Below are 16990 nucleotides of genomic sequence, written 5' to 3'. Positions count from 1 at the left end.
TAAATAACACAGGGGTGACAAACCTTAATTTATCATATTTAACAGATTCTGCTTGTGACTGACAGGTTGCAATGCATACCTGAGATTCAGCTCAGCCAATATTTCTGTTTTAACTCAAACTAAAGATGAAAGGAAAACGCTCTACCTTTTATGAGGGAACAAGTGTATTTATGGCCACTCCTCACTCAAAAATGTTAAGCATCCTTACTAATGAAGCAATTTCAATTCTGAGGAGTCACACTGATGTACATATATAAATAATTTAACTCAAGAAAAGCGATTCCTTGCACTACTACACCAGATACAGTATCAAAGTGTCATGTCCTTACAGTGAAAAGTATTCTCCAAATCTGTTCCCAACCAGATTTTAGCTGCTATTTTATTGTGCTGAGGAAACTAATACCAAACCACTTGTATATTGCGTCTCTTTCCTAGAACCATTGGATAGCAGTAGTCTGATATAAATATTTATGAAGTTGCAATGAGGATGTCTACACTTCAAATAAACTGATGACAATCGAATGTTTTGCGTTAAAAAAAATCAGCTAAGGATCAAAATCTTATATCAAGACACGAGAAATCACTGACCAGTGACAGATTGATACGATAAAGAAGACATTCTATTCCAGTTAGAGCTGCTATGGCCTTACAGCCAGTTGAGCTGGAGTGTAGTAACAGTAGTTTTGAGATTTTATTCTGATGGGATCACTCAAAGTTACATCTGGGTTCTGAATCTGTAGAGAGAGCAGGAGAAGCAGAATATGCTTGCAGAAATACACAGATCATAGTGTTCTAAGGAATACTGTCAGGCAGGACGTAAAAAAGGCCATATTTCCATCTTCATTTTCAAACTTTCTCCATATCTTTGTTTATAGCATGGATGACAAGAATATGGGTGTTTTTTTTCAGTTTTTAATGACAATTTCAAGTTCTGTGCCAAAAACCTAACGAAGTAAAATTTCTAATGCTTCAGAGCTTTGCAAAGTCTCCTAAAAATGTGAAGTCTTTTAGAAAATCTCTATACTTGTTAAATCCAACCCAGATGTAAAGAAAACCTTTGACAACGACATTTAGAAAGCACAAGACAAGACAACACTTGTATCAGACCAGACCAGCAGCCTTCACGTTAGCTATATTCACCTCAAGCTTTTGCAAGAGTTCTCTCATTAAAATAATTTATGGATGTGTAATGAATTTGCTGCAGAAAGTTTTTTCTTGCATAACGGCTAAATGATGTCTTTTAAAATGGAGTTTCTCAGTCAGTAATGTTGAAACATTCTAAAGAAATTCAGAAGTGTTGTGCGAAGAAACATTTATCCTGTGTAGATTTCACAGCATTAAATATAGAAATTTCTTTGTCATATCACAGCTGTAGCTGGAACAAAAATGGGATGATTTTAAGCCAGATGAGAAAGAATATTTTAAACTATTTCTTGACAGCAGTAATCCCTGCTATGTTAAATCAGTATGAAGTTCAGCAGTTTGATCTAACATTAGAACTGAAAACTGAAGGAAAAAAAAATCATCTCTCTTTAAAAGCATTAACAGATCCGTTGTTGCATATTTAACAGCATCACAAAAGGAGGCAGTGACTCCAGCACAGTCTTTCTGGCCATGACACTCCTTGCAGGAGTAGGGTCTAAATCACATTCATCAATGTGTGAAAACTGTGAGAAATGTTCTTAAGTTACAGAAGTTGGAGTTTGCATATCCAAACCCAACTGGCCATATGGCGAACGGCATATTTTGGCCTTCTATGCAATGCTGTACTCACAGAACAAGGCTGCTGCAGGGCTATGCAGGAAAATTATTCTCTGCCATTTACACAAAAGATGTGTCATTTATGCAATGATATTTCTAATTAATTCTCGAGAAGCTGAATATCAAAGCCACATGAGGGCACCAGCACAGAGAAAAATCTGTCTCTTCATCCTCCAAAGTTAGCAGCAGTTCTGATGGATCATTACTGCGCTATGAAAACATCTGAAATTTCTTTTCATGTGAATTGATTCTCATCATAATTTTACTTCTTCTGTTGAAGAATGCAAATTAAAAGGCAAAATCTGTCACTGTTAAGATCTATATACAACACCCACTACTCAAATAGACTGTAAATGTCTGAATGTTTCAGTTTTTTACCCCTCTTAAGATGTGAGCAAACGAGTTCTCATTATTTCAAACTTTCCTATTAACCTCATCAATAACTGATATTTCATTGATCTGTCTGGAAAATCATAACTCGTACATGCAGTTCCACTAGGGTGGGTGAGAGGGGTGCAAACCAACCAGGGCAATCCCAGAGATTAAGGGATAAGAAGATATGCCTTGTATATATAACCTGTAAGAAAAGATAGCACAGGCTGGTTCAGCATCAGAAAATTAAGGATGTATGAACAAGATGGGAACACAATACCACATCCATTCTGAGAGGATAGGAAATAATGGGCTTAATCTGCAGCAAATAAACTGGATACTAAGTAAAGATCCCTGTTGAAGAGCAACTGAACAAGTTACAAATAGACCAGGGAGGTTACAGACTCTTCATTATTTGGGAACTTCAGTAACTGTTTAGATGAGTGTTCTTATTATAATATCATTTGTTAATAAATTCTTTTTTTTTTGGTCAGTAGCTTCCTCAAAATACCATGCCAAAAATATTTAGTACTTCTGTGGCTGTTTATGCACTACTTGTGTACACACATGGAACAACTGTATCTAAACACATGTGATTTGCATTACTCAGAATGTATACTGCAATGTATATCTGGTGCTGTGTCTTATTTACACAAATGTATTCCTGGTTCATGTTATAATTATCATCATGTAGTTAAGTAGCTTTGCTAAACCACTGTACATTTGGTTGGTTGTGGGTTTTTTTGTTTTTGTTTTTTTTTGTTTTTTTTTGTTTTTTAATTTTAGCAAAGCTTTTGATGTGTCTTCACAGTATCTTTCCAGGCAAAATGTCAAGGATACAGCTAGATATGTAATATGATGGGTGAAAAATAAATACCCTCATGGGTGGAGCTCAAAGGGTTACAGTAAATGAGATTACATCAGGCTAGCAACCACTCATTAGCAAGGTTCTGCAGGAGCCCATTTTAAGTTCATTTCTCTTCAATGTTATTATAAATTATGTAGATGCAAGACTTGAATGCAATACTAAGTTTGCAGATAATACTTAATTAGAAGGAGATGCTGACTCCTTGTGTATAGAAAGCCTTTTTAGAGAGACTGACAAACTGGAGGGCTGGGCAGTCACCAACTGCATGAAGTTCAACAAGAAGAAGCACCAGGTCCTGCACCTGGGATGGGGTGAGCTCAGCTACAGACTGGGGGGACAAGGGGCTGGAGAAGAGCCCTGTGGAAAAGGCTGTGGCTGACAGCAAGTTGAACGTGAGCCAGCAGTGCGCCCTGGCAGCCAAAAGGCCCGATGGTGCTGTGGGCCCAGCACTGCAGGTGAGGGAAGGGATTGCCCCGCTCTTCTCTGTGCTGGTGGGGTCAAACCCCAAGCAGTGTGAGCAGTTCCGCGTGCCACAACAAGAGGATGTAAAACTGCTAGAGAGCGTTAAAAGGAGGGCTGCAAAGATGGTGAATGGAGGGCAAGACATAGGAAGAGTGGCTGAGGTTCCTTTGTTTGGCCCGGAGAAGAGGAGGCAGAGAGGACAACTCGTGGTAGCCCACAGCTCCTCACAGGGAACGGAAGGCAGCGCTGAGCAATGCTCTCTGGTGGCAGCACCAGGGCCTGAGGGATGGCATGGAGCTGTGTCAGAGCAGGGCCAGGTGAGGGAGAGGGAAAAGGTCTGCACCAGAGAGCGGTGGGGAAGCGGATAGGCTTCCCAGGGCTGCGGTCATGGCATCACGACTGCTAGGGTTCAAGAAGCTTTTGGACAGCACTGTCAGACATATGGTTTGATTTTTAGATGGTCCTGCGTGGAGCCAGGAGTTGGACACAGCGATCCTTGTGGGTCCCTTCCAACTTGGGATATACTATGATTCTATGATTAATTTTACCTTAAGGATTTATTGTGGAATTAAGGCTGCAGATGAAGTCTCCTGGTCTGTATTTTTCATTTACCGTCAGCATTCCACAAAAGTCATGTGGACGAAAAGGTCAATATTATTTTTTTAAACCATAAAATACGGAGAGATTATAATAGTACATTTAAAGTGTCTTGGTGGAACTGGATAAACATCACGTAGAAGCACATAATGTAAGAGCTGTGTCTTCCGCGGATCGGTTACAAGCAATTCCCTTAACCTTAAGTAGTACTCACATATTTTAAAAAGTGCTCCTCTTTCTCACAGTCAGTGTCCACGCACCTACTGACTACTCATCACAACTGCCTGAGAATGCTCTCTATTTACGTAATGCTCGAGTTTAGAAGAGTAAGTTAAACAAGGGAGAAACTCTCTTAAACATTTTTGGATGCTTTACATAGTGGTCAAAAAGTATTCTAGTGCCAAGGGACGAAGTACAGTTTTATTCTGTCTCATTAACAGTCCCTCATGTTAAGGTGTTTGTTTTCTTGGAAAAGAAAAACAATTCTTTTTTTTTTTTTTTAATTAAAGACAAACAGTGATTCTAATAGTCAATCCATAATTTAGTTTCTTTAAGCTTCACAGGTTTTGTTTATATGCATTTGTAGCATGTATTTGTTTTGCTGACCGACAAAACAAGCAATGCTAAGTACAGGATGATTTATTATTAGGAGTATGTACTTAATCCAGCAATGATTGGAAGTGTTTCAGAGTCTGAGCAAGTTCAGATATATTAAACTCTGATTCTTCTCAAAGATTATTATGCCATTAAGAAAATGAAAAGTTGGATGAGAGCCATGGGAGCTGTGTTTCATAACCTACTGTGGTCTTGTTTTCCAGATGTCTTAAATGCTACTTAGGTCCAGTAGTGCTGGTGATGAGGTCAGTCATTCTACATAAATGTAGAATGCTAAGCCATTATGGAGTCAGACTTCATTATATCTTCCTGAATTACACTGGACCTCTCTGAGCTAAAGACATTAGAGGGATTCACAGTGCAAACTTAAGGTCACAACAGTACCTCTCCCCATTCTTTTTACACAGATTTTTAGAGATAAACACTGGCTATGGTTTATCATTCTTTATTGTACATACCATATTTTTCTTGATAACATACCTCTCATTTCATTGTACATTCCCAAGCAAAAGATTTTGTCTTAAATACACAGCAGGGAGAATGACAGGGTCATTCAGATGAGCTGCCTACTGTGCTCTGTAAAACATGCCACTACTGAAACTTCCCTCTCTCCATCAAAACGCTTAGAGCAAAAAGAAAAGAACAAACCTTACTTCTGCAGCATGTTTTGGCAGCATCGTAGGTTATCAGCTAAACAGGAGAAGAGGTGCCAGGGTTCTTCCTACCTACGTAAGGAAACTATAGTGTGAGAAGAGGAATAAAGAGGGGAAGCTAAGCAAGGGATTTAATAGCATGAATCTCAGAACCTGCATATACAAATGCAATTACAAGATTGGCACAACTAGCAATTTAGATAGTGATGTGCACATACATGTTTATGTGTGTTGGCTGGAGGGAGGAACAGGGAAAATAACACCTCTTAAATAAAAGTAATTTGACCATTAACTCTACAATGCTTCTCAATGTTCCCGTTGCTTACAGAGAATGGTTTGCATGGAGCTCCTCAAATGCAAGGCAATATAAGCACATAAAACAAATCATCACCACTTCTGCATACCACAAGTGTTTTTATTCCAATTCTATACTCATTCTTCTTATGAAGAAGTTTTGCATAACTTTGTTGGTTCTAGTTATGGTTATGCCGGCTGTAAATGGAGCAAATATTAAAAATGGAAATGATACAAAGGCCTCAGACCTCAAATCACTCGATGTCCAGAAGCAAGAAAATAAATACAGCCAAGTAAAGCGCAAAAAGCTGCCTCATCCTGTGCAATATTATAGAGTTTAAGACATTATATAAAAAGGATTTGCAAACTTTGATTTAAAATTATGAACAAAAGCAAAAGGTTCATTATTCTTACATGTTTGGTATGAAAAACACAACAGGTTTTTTTTTTCTCATTATTTGTTCCAGATGTGGATTTGCAGATGTGAATGGCTGGACAACAGTCAGAGAAGTGGAATTAGGGAAATATCTGTAATTAATAACATGCCTGCGGAAACATGTTCTGTACTTCAAAAAGAATTCAGGTGCTATTAGATCTTGGAGAACCTCCTTACCCTGAAGATGTTGACAAATTTGAAGAAATTCCAAGCAGGAAAAAAAGACTGGAGAAATAGATTACTTATGCAGAAAGATTAAATGAATCAACCCTCTGCTCTCAGTTACGCCAATGCAGTCCAGTTAAATTAAATGACAAGGTACCAACATAATGAAAAGAAAAAAGTTAACTCAAATTTATTAAGTTTGTTTAAAAGTGCTTAAAGGAAGAAATCCCTCCAGGAAGGAAAAGAATTGATGACGTGTTTTAGGAAAACAACAGGTCATGCAATAAGATTAAACTGAAAAAAAGAAATAGTCAAGGAACGTTCCACTACAGTTACATCTACTAAATCCCTCCTGTGGCATATTTAAGTGAGGGTAGAACAGAGCTACTCACTGTACAACTCTACACAGGAGGTCGCTACAGAATATGATCAAGCAGCTTTTCTAGAAGTCTACTAATGATTCCATCATTCATAGAATCAATGTCTACATCCACTGTTTCTCGCTATGTTAATTCACACAGTAGTTACTAATGAGTTACAAAACCTTATCCCAGCTGGATTAGCATACTAAAATGTAGTTGCACTGCACTGCCTTTCTATGTTAAGAATTCTGCCTGGTCTTCCATTTTGTTTTCGTCAAGAACACAACGTGTAAAGAAACTCAAACAAAAATAGAAAAAAAAACAAAAAACACTGATTTAATTACAATGCCACAGCAAAAAAAGCTAGGGCCAGGAGAACAACCTTACCAGTTATCTTTGTCTACTGAATAATGCAGTCAAGAGTAAGTCTCTATGATATTCTCAAAAATACATACATTTGCTGGTATCTTGTTTTTGGAAGTGGCAGCTACCCTTGGCATTTTTAGTTTACTAGCTACAAGGCAAAGAGACTCAAAGCATGTACGTTTATGCCCCAAAATCATCAAGATTCTGCTACTGGGAATCCAGAAAGATGCTTGCAGAAACTTGGTCTCATTGTAAAAAGGATCCTAGCAGCAGTCAAGCTTAAGTTAATAAGTTCAGGTTATTGTTTGTGAGTAGATAAGTGGACTGAATGATTCGCTTGGACATTATTTGGCGTTATCCCAGACCTATGCATCTGTCCTTGCTGAATTCCTTGAAGTTCCAGTACGTCCATACCATTTTTTCCATCCATCCATCTAGTATTTTAAATATCTAGGATGAGATCCTGAATTGGACACAAGGATGCTGTGGGAAACCACATCGCAATGTTGCTAAAGCTCAGGTAAACAATATCTGCTGCTCTCCTCTCATCCTAAGCTCTAGCTATCTCAAATTTAAGAACAAGGAGATACGAAACATGGAGAAGTCAGTCCTCAAAATAGCAGTTTTGATGGAAGGTTTCCAAACTGGAGTGTAGCAACAGTAACTATGTAGCAGTAAAGCCAAGTCTAAAAAAGCCACAAAAAGATATACAAAGAGAGACAGTCATCTCTTCACGCTTCCTCACATGCATATTTCCATCACCCTTGATCCCATGCTGCGTGACTATAAGAACATGCTGCGTGACAATAAGAGAAAGAGTGCTTGACTCAACAGAAAACTATTCAGTTGACTCTCCTTAAGCCCTTCACATAGCTTGCATCACTTTAAATATCTTTTCTCCTTGAAAACTTAAATCCATTCCACATTCTTCTGGGAAGACTCGGGGCTAGCATTCCAACAGCAGTTAATTTGGATGTTGAATTCCCTCTTTTTAAGTGTGTTGGACAATGCCATTGAAAAAAGAATATATTTAATCCTCCTTCAAATGGGTCTCTCAGTTGTTTCCCCAAATCTACAGAAGTGATAGCACAGTAGCAAGCTACATGACTTGCTTCAAATACCTTCTGAAAAGAAAGCCAAGACAGTTAATTGAGTGCAACTACTACTGCTCATGCCTTTTGCTTAATTTCAGTTATAAGAAATGAGTGTCTAATATATTTATATACCAGCAATGCTAGAACATGTTTATAGCATTGTTATTTTCTCTCACTAAGCGTATTTTAGATCTCTGAGATATTTTAATAAAGTACCTTCATTGGATACAGCCAAAAATACCTATTATTGTTAAAAACAAATACTAGTTTAGCGAGTTCTTCTCAATAAGTCTCTTCCCTGTGGGTATCACACCTTCTGGAAGAGCTTTTCAGGAACACGTTGATTCCTCACTGCCACATCTCTTCACTCTGCCCCACTGTTCTCATTTCCCTTTGCTCCAAACCCCCCTTACACATTCTGGGTAGGCAGATCCACACATTTCTGGGTTCAGGAAGAATTGAGTTGGGTCTGTCCAAATGCTTTTAACTGAGATTAATATTGGAAACATTGAGGATCAGAACAGATGAGGTTGGCTTGAAGTAAACCACCAAGCTAGAGTCTAATCATGACTATATGGAATTTCATCCAAGCTAATAAATCCTAAACCCTATTGAGAAGTCCTGGAACTTCCACAAGTGACTTCTGAAAAAAAGAGCTCTAAAGCATTGAACAGATAGCTGTGTCACCAGACTAACTTGGTTCCTGAAGACCGATTTAAATGCAATATCTCAGGCTTGGCTGTGTGGGCAGTCTACTCACAAAATATCTAAATCAACATGTCCAACTGGCCGAGTTAACATGACTTACAAAACTGAAGAAGCAGCAGTGAAGGGACTCACAAAACCAGTTGTGATTAATTTGTTAGTTCTTTATTTCTAGATTTAAATGGGAGAGGAGGAAAATGGATGGGCCACAGGTCAACATGGAAAAAATAATAGAGAAAGGACACTGATTGCTATCTGCTAGAGGATAAGTCTGTTATTCCATCAACCAAAGAGGGGAAGTGTCATTCTGGAATACAGGAATTCAGAACAGGAAACAAAGCACAAGAATCTGCAACAGAAATGGGGTGCTGCAGGGAGCTTGGATGTAACTGCAGAGCAAAGTTCAGATACAAAAACTTCTTGATCAGCTGTAAATACATAATTCTGGAGAGCTACATTTTTAGGGCAGACAGCATCAAGGAGACTGCTGGTGCTTTTCCTTGCTATGAAAGCAGAAAGATGGCAGAAGCTCAGGGGATTAGCTGATGAGCAGGTGCTGAAAACAACAGAGATAACAGCCTGAAAAATGACCGTGGGAGTAGGATTAGCACCAAATAAAGAATGCCACAAACATGAATTAGCAAGAACATTGCTCAGACCTAGAGAAAATGCAGGCTCATGATGTCTGTACCTTTGGTGAGAGCACACAGTGTTAGGAAGAGATTTAGAGTGCCACAGCAATACTGGACCAACAAGACAAGAACTTTGTCCCCTAGAGAGCACAGTGGCATTTATTAGTAGCCATCTGCAGGCAGCACCTACAAGGAGCCAGTCACCTCAGAAAGTGGAACAGGTTAATGAGTACTTTCCCTTCCTCCAGGAACTGAGAAATCAAAATTATGCAATGCAGGAAAATTAACAAAGGGCTTTACAGAACAACTCAACTTAAAACAGACCACAAGGTGTATTAAAAACATTCATCTGTGAGCAAAAATACAGAAAGCAGCAAATAAATTGCTTCAAAGACTCCTAAGCCTACAACCTTTGCTGTTCTGCTAAAAAGCAGATATATAAAGAAGTCTTAATAGCAATAAAATCCTTATAGTCTTCTGTCAGACCAAAAGGATTTAAATTCTTCCACTAAATCAACCAAGTCATAACATTAATTCAGAAAACATTTTACTTCAGCAATGATGGTCTGTAGGATTGTGTGACCCAGGCAAACATAAAGGCTGCAGTCAATGAAATTAAGACCTGTTCTTCCACTCAAAGCCACAGATCAGATAGCGTTTCAGTTTGTAAAGTTTATACGTTCTGTTATTTTCTATGTGAAAGTGAGACAGAATATACAGTGTAGACATACAACATTGAAGAGATTACTTGAAAATCATGATTTAATGAAAAACTGCTGTTTTCAAGTTTTCTAATAAGAAATGCTTATATTTTGCCAACTTAGTGAACTTAGCATAATAGTTTTCTCTAACCATTGTCTGAAGTGGGTAAAGGATGCAAATAAACTGACATGGGAAGATTTTCATACGAGAATAGGTGTTTTTCTGTGTAACAATAATTGCTTTACCAGACTAAATCTCTTTGGGACTGCAGAGAAGTTTTTCCTCCCTGAGAAGATCTCAATGTGTTGGTAAGGTGTCCCTAGTTAATATCCCCACTTTACCAATGACACCCAGGTTTTCCCAGTTTACAGAAAATTGAGGCATATTTACAATAATGAATTTGAAGTGGTATTTGTAATTTAATTCAAATTATACAAATAGAATGCTTTTCTACTTTTTCCTCCCTTAATCTGGGGTGAAACAGAACTCTGGCTACAATGCATTTCAAGAGGAAACATTAATGTCACTCTTTGGGAATATTACTAGCCCATTTTGTTCAACAGTGGAACACAAATACTTGGTGTTTATTGCAGCTAAAACATGGCCCAGACAAAATTGATAAGAAATCAATCCCTTGTGCCAGCTGCGTTATTTCATCCATAACGATATTCCACCTTTTAAGTAATATCAAAAGCCCACAGGAACTCCCCAGATGTAGAAAGGAGGAGGCCCACACTACTCTGTTTTGAGAACACTCTCACTTCCTCGCTAAGTTCAACACGTGATGGATTTCTATACGTACTATTTTTTAGGGTGCCGTTGCAAAACAGGCTCCTTCATTCTCCAAACAAAATTATCTGTGAGCAATAAAGGACATCTACATTTCACGTCAGGTTGCAGACTAGTTTTAAAATATAACAAACTTTTATTTACAGTGCGGCCTTATATTATAGATAACGTGCAGAATGGTTATAGCCAATTGCAAATGTAGGCTTTTCTACTCAGTGAACATTCCTACTTCTACCTCACACTGGATCTATGAATAGCCAACATGACAAGTATCAGCTCATAAGTTTCATCTTTATCACAGACACACAGGCCTTAACACCTTCTATGCATTTTATTACATCTGACTTAATTCCAGAGCTACACTTGAGTGATAAGGAAGAATGTTCTTTCAATTTGTGAGACAGGTTTAGGTTCTTTAAAGGAGAAACAAAATGCAGCAGGACATGACGGTAACACTGTCCCACAACTCACACAAACCATGTTTCCAACTTTCTGTTGATAGAGAACAGCCATACACAGTGTTAAAAAAGCAGTTTTCCCATAGGTGCCCTAACAAAGTTTCAGACACAGAGGCATAAATCAAGAAAACAACACTGGTGCAAGATGTTACATGTAAGTTATACTACGACTTTAAAGAAAACCATCTGGGCATAAAATGTAAATACAGCCAGAGTGCAAAAATGAAGAGCAAAATAAAATCAGCCACAGACTTTAAATGCCCCAAGTACAGAGCCTTTATTCTGTAAGACCACTGAATTTTAATTCCAAACACCCATCTCAAATAAAACAGCATTCAAAATGTCACTGAAACAGACTAGAAAGGTTTAAGCAAGATACATTGATTTTCAACTTCTGGCTTATTTAAAATATAGTTCTTTGAGATTAGGAATAATCAGTACTTCAGTGATGGATATGGATTAAAGATGGAGCTTCCTAGAAAGACTTACTATTACATATTTCATTTTTCAGTTGCACCAAGAGACAAAATGCAAACACTGAGACAGTGTTCACACAAAGGACAAGAATAATTTGCCTCGAATGTTATAACCTAAATAGGCCTGAAGAACAACATCTGCCCAGATTGTAAAATACTTCCAGAAAGAGAGGGGGATTTCCTAAATCATCATGAAAAATGTATATCAGAGTTAATTCAGCTTCTTAAATAGTTGTCTCCTTAGTTTCCAAATGGAAAAGTAACCTGGGCACAGTTTACAGACCTAAGAGCTTATATGAGCAGCCCTGAGAAACAAACAGAGAAAATAAGCACACGGTGAAAAACACACCCCTTGGACAGGAGAGTGTAATACTGAAGAAAGGTTAGAAAACAAACCTCAATATACCACTATACCCATAAAGCAACATTTTTAGAGGTATGTTAGAGTCTGAGCAAAAAAAAAAAAAAAGGTCTTTTTAAAACCAAAAACTACATCTCAAGGGCATAAGATATCAGTACTCTGGGTTTTCATGGAGACTTAGTACAGATCGTTTGTATAAGCAATGTACTTGAGATTTGATTACATACTTAGTTCTTCTGTTTATTTATTTACTGTTAAACAGGATGCTTACTTGGGTTTAACTTAGTTTGGAAAAAGGGAAATAAGGAGGATTTTGAAAACAAACAAATTACTTACAAATAGACACACACACACACATATATATACATATAAAGGTCTGCTCTGCCCAAGCCCCCTGTGCAGGGCGTACACTTGCATTCCCAGCACTTTCCTCCTCCTCCTGACCAGCCTAGGAACTGGTAGCAACCAATAGCTGTCACCACTGACAGATCCCAGCTCATAGACATGAGACTGAGTTTGTCACTGATTTCTGAGATATTTACTGAGACGGGGAATCCTGGCCTCGGTTCCTGATTCAAGAAGGGAGTATGCGATCCCAATTATAAACCATAAGGGAGAGGCAAATGATGGTTTAACAGCATTTAAAGCTGAAGTTTGTATAAAACAGATGTGAATTTTCAAACTAAACAGTTTTACTATGAGTAAAAATGTTGAAGCAATAGAGGAAAGAGCTGTGTCCTCCTCTGCAACTGAAGAACTGAAAAGTGAATGATGGTTCTTTTTCAGGGAAGTTTAAGCCGTGTGTGGCTTTTTTGATAGGTCTAATCTGTTCAAGTTCCCAACTGTGCAAACCTAAGGTCTTGACCAGGAACGGAGGAGGCAGGAATTGCTTCTTCTTATGCACGTGGAGTACCTCCAGCAATCACATCCTCCTGTTTTGGCCCTTTAAGTTAATGCTATAATCTAAATATACAAGAAATAATCAATAATTCATAGAATCTTAGAATTGCTCAGGTTGGAAAAGACCTTCAAGATCATCAAGTCCAACCAAACCTGAGCAGCTTCGTGTAATTTCCAGGGAGGTCTGTGTAGCTGAATGCTCTTACATTCTGTTCTTTATCACTGAGAAGCCTATACTGAAAAATTAATGCTGATTATTAAGCTGAGAAGGCCGTGGTGAATGTCATGAAGGCAAGAACAACAAAGCCAAAATAGTGCGTAAAAGAAAAGTGTTCACCAAAAACTGGCAACTGAATCTGAACCTTAATGGAAAACCACAGACTTAGAGCAGAATTTTCTTTCTGCATTAGAAATAATACGTATCCTTTAATCAAAGCTTAACATGTCTCTACCAAAGCACTGACGTGAATACATGCAGAAAGTACACTGGAGAATTACAGTGCGTGATGTGCATTGCCCTGACTGGTGCTGGATTGGAAAGAAGTGGTTTTTCAGGAACGGTTTAAATTATGACCTAAGCTTTTCATGAATGACAGTCTCAATTGGTTGAGATGCTTTGAAATGATAGAAACTGTTTGATAAAATATATGTGTATCTTTCCAGAGAAATAACAATGGCACAGTGCCATGGAACCTGAACTTTGCAGAGTAAGAGTGGAAGAAGAGCATTTAATCCAACACTCAACTTCCCCTCCCCATTGCCAAAACCCATGCAAAAATGTCTTCTGATGGTTTTAATAAATAATCTGAAGGATTTATGAGAAACATATTCAGTTTAAATGATGCTGTGCCCTTTTTCCCATTGCAAACTGCAATATCTAGACATGGTGCATAGCTGCTCTGCCTGTGTGTACTCACAGTTTGCTAACAGGAACCACAAATGTAATATTTCTGACAACTGTAAATCTCTTCTGTTATTTGTGTTGCTGCCTTGTAACTTCTCTCTGATCTTGCTTTCTCTACTTATTTTACTGGCAGTAAAACTCGGTAGATTAATATTGTTATTAATACTTTACTTTCTCTGCAAGATCTTCTTGGGTGGCCAGTTTCCAGAAGCATAACTAACTTTACTTGCACACATATACTTCATGCCAATCCTTTTTTTGCATTTTCATTATATTCTGCAAATCATAAGGTCCCAGTCAATTTTCAGAATGTCAAATATAAACTATTTGAACTATTCTAAGCAAACACATTAAAGCAATAGTTAGTTTTGTTCTATTAATAACCCATGCATCTCTTCACCAAGTAACTAAAAGTAAAGAATAGTATGTGATAGATACTATATCTGATCAGATACCTATTAAACTATTTGTTGCATGAAAACCTGACAGTCATTACCAATTTCATATTTTATTCTATGTAACTGGAATCTACAATAATACTCATAGCTACCTTATAGTAAGATAGTGATCTTCTGCCCATTACCATCATGATGGATACATAAAATCTTTGTCCCTAGATTCTGAGTCATCACAAAATGAAGATGAGTACATTGCCCTCCTCAGTTAGGTACTTTTATAATGCACAGCCACTACAATTTACCTTCAGCTGATACAGACATTAGGTCTTTCTTCTCAAAATTGCAAATATCAGAAGCAGAAAGTCTGTCTCCAAATTCTCCATTCCAAGTCTGAGAAAACATAAACTAGTGAGAAAATTTTCAACAGAACAATAAATTATTTCACAGCTACGAACAGTTACTTTTTGTATGGCCCTCATAATGTGTGAAGCCCTGTTATTCAACACTCAAAGACACGGAAACAATTGCACTTCAGAGTGAGAAAAGCTTTGCCACAACTCTTTTGTTGCTGCAGCTCAAATGTGTGCATACACATCTACCCCTTGCTACCAGCTGTGATGCATTCTGTCTCAGCTCACCAATGTATATCCAGATTTTAGAGAACAGCTTGAAGCATCACTGTTTCTTTGGAAGAGAAAGTCAATAAAAACACTGACAATAGAGCACAGCCAGACTGTTAAAGAGTTGTACAAATTCCAGCCCTTCTTCCTTCCCTCCCCCACGAAGTTCTTCGATCAATAAAATAACTTTTTGAACTTGCCTTTTGTTCCAGTTTACCTCAGCGTTATTTTAATGCTTATCACAACGCATTGTCCAAAACCATGAAAAGTACCACTACTCAGAAATAATCGCCAACTGCCTCTTTTCTCTGGACCTTAACAACAACACAGCCCAAAAATATTTGTGGCTGAAGAATTTTTGCCAGGGAAATAGCATAATACCTAGGAAGCTCAAATAGCAATCAACTAACCTAAACAGCCTGGTGCCTGGTTGGCTATTTACTTTACAGAAGCACTTAGCAGCAAAAGTAGAAGCAAAATCGTAGCTGTGTTGACTGTCAGAGGGATATACTTGACCTTTGGGAACAGATCAGCATCTCGTTTTCTTCTTCCATCCTGTTTCTTTATTCCTTTTCTCTACTTATCCCATTAATTTTCTTGCTGAATTATTTTACTTTTTGTTTTTGGTTGTATTTATATGGGAAAGATACTTTTGTGAAAAATCAATTGACTTTCTCTCTTTCCATTGCCTGTCTCTGGGTTTTCCACATTACCTTTACTATTTTCCTATTGCAGCTAATGTCCCAGTATTTATCCCTGCTAACTGGAAAAGAACATTCTTTTGGCACCCATCCCTTCCTTAGAACCCAGTTTACTACCACTTGCTTTACCAGCTCTGACAAGGTGGGGTGAAATGCAGTTGTGGAAAGTGTGAAAAGGGGATCAGCTGCATCCAAAACTTGTATGCAGCTCCTATGGTATGCTCACTTTTCTCCTCTTCCTAACCTGATGTTTCACCCATCAAGAAGACAACTTATGACTTAAATGTGCGAAATGTATGGAATTTCTGCAAAGTCTGAAGTATTCCATTGTTATTATTAGGCATATGTTATTAAACTGAGTGTGAGGTCAAGACCCTTGAGAGTAAGTACAATAATGTCGATGAGAACAGTTAAATACATTAAGAATTCCCTTGTAACATTGGGCTTATATTCATCTTGTAACCGTTTTTATTTTGCTGACTTCAACCTCTTCTGGAAACAAATGTTCCTTTTCAGCTATCAATAAGGATGCTGCCATTTGTTCTTCCACCAAATCAGACGAAACACAATATGGCAACAGATGAATTGCATTGTCATAACTACCTTGGATATCTACGCCACCTCTTTTTTACCAACAGCATCTCACACTTACAGAGGACAGCTTCTGGAAACTGTATAATGACCCTGTAACCTGGCTCTGAACGGCAGACTCTGTGCCATAAGGTGTTCTAGGCCCACGACACACCTAACTGGATGTTTTGTGAGGCACAAAAGTAACTGTGCACCATAAATGTGCTGCAGAAGGAGTCAGAGTGTGGCTCGCTCTGGCAGTGCAATAGCTTCCTTAGCCTCATTTACTTAAATATGCACCAGCCCTAGGCCACATAACCCGCACACATGATCTGCAGTTATTATCCCAGTTTTCATGCCATAGCTCGTTACCCATACGCACAGTCTTTCCAGGTATTACAATGATTTAGCCTACACAGCCTCTGCACCAAACCTGAGCACTCCTGTGCGGCTACATCAGAATCCTCACAGCACTGACACCCAACTTGGCACTGCCTTTGTGTTCAGACATTTATGTGATTTCATGAATGGTCTGAAGAAAATCTGGAGGATTGTGATATCATGCCAGCATGTAATGTATGTGCAAACTTAGCTTCGGTTACTAAAGGTTCAGGTTCAACCAAAGCTTATCAACAAAGAGAGCTGCTCTCAGACGGCTAGGTGTGAGCAGCACTTGCAGTTTGTCATGTCACACTGTTTAAATAATACAGGTTCATTTATCATTTTATT

This window comes from Phasianus colchicus, chromosome 17, assembly GCF_987193195.1.
Source record: "Phasianus colchicus chromosome 17, bPhaCol1.hap1.1, whole genome shotgun sequence".
Lineage (NCBI taxonomy): Eukaryota > Metazoa > Chordata > Aves > Galliformes > Phasianidae > Phasianus > Phasianus colchicus.
This window is presented reverse-complemented; position numbering follows the sequence as displayed.